The 4,062-nt window shown below is 37.1% G+C and overlaps 2 protein-coding genes across 2 annotated transcripts in view; one reads left to right on the top strand and one right to left on the bottom strand.

Moving 5' to 3' along the window:
* The window catches only part of LOC118743202 (UDP-glucosyltransferase 2-like), a 93,067-nt gene that overhangs the window by 1,035 nt on the left and 87,970 nt on the right, over window positions 1-4,062 (top strand). The gene's annotated exons all lie outside the window — the stretch shown is intronic.
* LOC118743923 (UDP-glucuronosyltransferase 2B7-like) overlaps window positions 1-4,062 on the bottom strand; it is a 21,067-nt gene that overhangs the window by 9,252 nt on the left and 7,753 nt on the right. The window lies entirely within an intron of this gene.

Here is a 4,062-nt window from a genome sequence, read left to right as displayed (position 1 = left end):
TGTGGTGATCTCCGAAATAGTGCTATAACTTCTACCGCTTAGACTTTGTTGCTTTTTCAATTTTTCCTAATAAACAATCGTGGTACAAAGCTCAATAAAAATATTAAAAATAAAATGTTAACAAGCCACAATAACATTGACAGCGCATAATGTTGCCGAAATCCCGTTTTTTTTTTTAATAAAAAGCTTCCCAGCCTCATTTATGTATTCGCAACAATTTCTGGATGCCAAAGTATCAACTAAAGACTATGAGACAGTCAACGCCATGCACAAAGTACCAACAGACCATATGCGTGCAGCCTGTGTGGACAGCTTCGCTGCTGCAATTAGCCGCGATAAAGGCGGCTGACATCGAACTGTAATACACTTTTCTAAAAATTTGACGAGTGTTTATGATGAAGTGATGTTTTTAATACAAACAAGTAAGAAAGTCTAAGTTCGGGCGGAGCCGAACATTAAATACCCGGCGCAAGTATTAAATATATGTTTTCCACCTTTCCGAAAGCTACCGCTACATGATAAGCCGGGGTGTATACATTTTAAGTAAATTAGCGTCCTTAAATTTCGAAATATTGAAATTTCAAGCATTTTTGAAATTTACCGTTATATGAAAAGCGGCCTCAATTTTAGTCCGATTTCAACAATTTCCAACGGTTTGCTTTTATGTGGCAAGCACAATAACCATACCGAGCTTGGTACAAATTGCTAGAACGGCTAGCGAGATACATATCACAAGTGGGCGGTGCTACGCCCATTTTCCAAAATTTTGTCATAAACGTATTTCTTGGTAAAGAATTGTTGCAATCATCAATTTTGAATAAATTAGCTTCAATATTTACTGATTTATCGAAGATTTTGTATTTCTCGAAATTACCGTTATATGGGATGTGGGCGTGGTTATTGTCTGATTTTAGAAATTTTCGGCCATTTGTTATGTTGTACCAGGACCAACAACTGTGCCAAGTTTGGAAGAAATTGGTGTAGCGGTTACCAAGATATACACATGTAACCATAAGTGGGCGTGGCTACGCCCATTTACCAAAATTTTGTAATATTCTTATTTTTCGTCTAAAACTTATTATAAATATCAATTTTGAGTGAATAATCTCCAGTAGTTACTAAAATATCGCAGTTTTCGTATTTCTGGAAATTACCGTTATATGGGAAGTGGGCGTGGTTAAAGTCCGATTTCGCCCATTTTCAATACCAACCTACCTTGGATTAAGGGAAACCTACATACCAAATTTCGTTGGGATATCTCAATTTTTGCTCGAGTTATCGTGTACACGGACAGACGGACAGACGGACAGACGGACAGACGGACAGACGGACGGACAGACAGACATGGCTTAATCGATTTCTTTTTTCATCCTGATCATTTATGTATACATTTGTCTATATCTATCTCGATTCGTTTTGGCTGTTACAAACAACCGTTATGTGAACAAAATTAATATACCCTTGTGCACAAGTGCGCTCGGGTATAAAAAAAAATATACAAAATTATACCTTTTTTAATTGGCAACACTTCGAGTGCATACAAAGTGTAATACGAAGACGAAGTTGAATGTGACCACGTAGATCAACCGAATACGAATAGGAAGACGAATTCCATTACGACAACGACGATAAATATGAAGACGAACATATATCAAGATGACACCCTTAAAAAATCGAATGGGAAGTTACATAGTTTATATAAATTTCGTAAGCGACGAATTCAGTGCGCAAACAATGCGGTAAGCTTAGGTAAGGATGAAACGATACGAGTAAGTAAATACTCGATACTTTTCGTTCGATACCAAGTAATTTTAGTAGCGATTCATTTGGACCAAGTACTAAGCAGGTATCGAAAAAAATACTCGTATCGAATTTTGCTTCGGAATTTTTTCCTTCAATGTTATTCCTAATATGAACCGTCCTGAGCTTTATGCAGGATCCAACTACACAAGATTGGACATGATGAACCAAAGGAAAAAAATATTTTTCTGGCTTCGACGTTCATCACTACGACACCTTCCTGCTCTTAATGGCTGCTTAATTTCCAGCGAAAACCGCGAGTAGACTTCAAAGTCGAAATACTCAAGGAAGGGGAGATTTGTTCTGTTATTGAAGAAAAGAAGAAAAGGGGCAGGCTGCAAGGCCCAGCTATGAAAATTTAAACGCCATATTTGCATATCGTCTTGAGGAAAGTTGATGTCATGATTGTATGTGAAACTGTACCAGGTCATGTAATAAAAACACATTTTTGAAACTGCCGCATTTAAATATTTGGATTTTAAATTTTGTATACAAGTCAGCCGACAGCACAGGATGATTAACTTCTGACTTAAAAAATAAAATTTATCTTAGTTAATGCGGAATACCTTCATAGCAAAAGTATGGATACTTTTCTGGTATCGATACTACTTGCAAGTTAAAGTATCGATACCTTTGTAGTGTCGTTTCATCCCTAAGCTCAGGCGAAGTGCAAAATCGAAACGAAAACTTTCGAATCAAACTTACCATAATTTTTAATGAAAACATTTAGCAAAATAAGAAATTTTTTATTTTTACTTCCGATAGTATGGAAATCTTAAAGAATTCGAAAATAAATCATTATTACTCTTTCCGATTGATTGCCTAATTTTCTAAGATTAAAGGTACTGTCCACACACCGATTCTTTAACGAAGTTGCAGAAGAAAATCCGTAAAGTAATGAAAATAATGCTGCGATGTGAAGAATTTTTTTTGAAATTTTCTTTAAGCAATCATACATAAATTTCCTTACAAGTTCGTGTCAACCACTTCATACGAATTCGAAACAAACTTCCGACACTCTTAAAGATTTCATTAAGATTTGAGGAGCTGTTGTTTGTAGCGTATATGAGCTTTCGAATAAAAAAACAACCAAAAATGTTGAAAGTTTCACAGCTGAGACCATTTAGAAACGCAATTCTGCTGGCATATTTTATTATAGACGCTTCTACAATAAGCCTTTATTATAAACTCATCTTGACTAAATCTTTTAGGTCTCAAAAATTGTCATAGGTCTCTTGGCATTGGCTGGACTGCTGTCTCAAGCACCTACTACTGATGCAGCTAGAATACTTGCAGTTTTCATATTTCCGGCCAGAAGTCACTACCAGATGCATCAAACCGTTATTAGCGAGCTGGTGAAACATGGCCATCAGGTAAAAGCAGTCATGAGCTCACACAGCATTTATTTGACGCTAAGCCCATTTATGGTTAATCCATCATTAGGTCACCATGATCACTGCGCGCACACTAGAGCCACTCAAACTGGGGAGCAACTATACTGAGATACTCATTGAGCCGGAGTTCGATTCCTGGAAGCATAGTGAGTTTTTTCTTTAATGCCGTAACCAAACACATACTGCTGCCGGGCATTTACTTATCATTCGTTGCAGTTAATAGCAAAGCCGGAGTAAAATCAAACTACGAATTAGAAGCTAGTTTATTGCTTTATTTAAAATTGGTAAACTCTCTGGCTGTTGAAACGAGCGAACATGCGCTAAAACAATCGAAAGTGCAGGCTATTATAAATGCCAAACAAACTGAGGGTGTCTTCGATTTGCTGTTGGTAGAACAGTTTCAGCAAGAAGTCTTTCTTGCCTTGGCTCATATTTATAAAGTACCTGTTATCAGCTCGGCCACATTTGCCAAGAACCTTTACATGAGTCAGATGTTCGGCATTATTTCGCCTTGGTCTTATGTGCCTAATGGTATGCTGGAACTAAGTGACCACATGAGCTTTTGGGAACGCGCTCAGAATACATTCAACTCACTGGCATTTGATTTACATCGTGAACTTAGTTATTTTCCAGTAGTGGATAAACTTGTGCAGAAATACTTTGGACATTTACCAAGTAAGAATTGGACATATTTTTATGCACACTTAACGACTCTTTGATGTAAATTCATAGCCTTTATGACTTAATTCTCTACTTTCTGGCAGTTAAGTTCCCTAGTGCTTCTGCTATGGAAAAGAATCTCTCTGCCATATTCATCAATGACTACACGCCCTTAGCGGCCGCTGCTCCAACAATGGATAACATGGTT

Source organism: Rhagoletis pomonella, unplaced genomic scaffold (genome assembly GCF_013731165.1).
Source record: "Rhagoletis pomonella isolate Grant_MI unplaced genomic scaffold, Rhpom_1.0 Rhpom_scaffold_00007, whole genome shotgun sequence".
Classification (NCBI taxonomy): domain Eukaryota; kingdom Metazoa; phylum Arthropoda; class Insecta; order Diptera; family Tephritidae; genus Rhagoletis; species Rhagoletis pomonella.
Note: the sequence above shows the minus strand (reverse complement) of the source record. Positions and strands in the feature narration are given on the sequence as shown.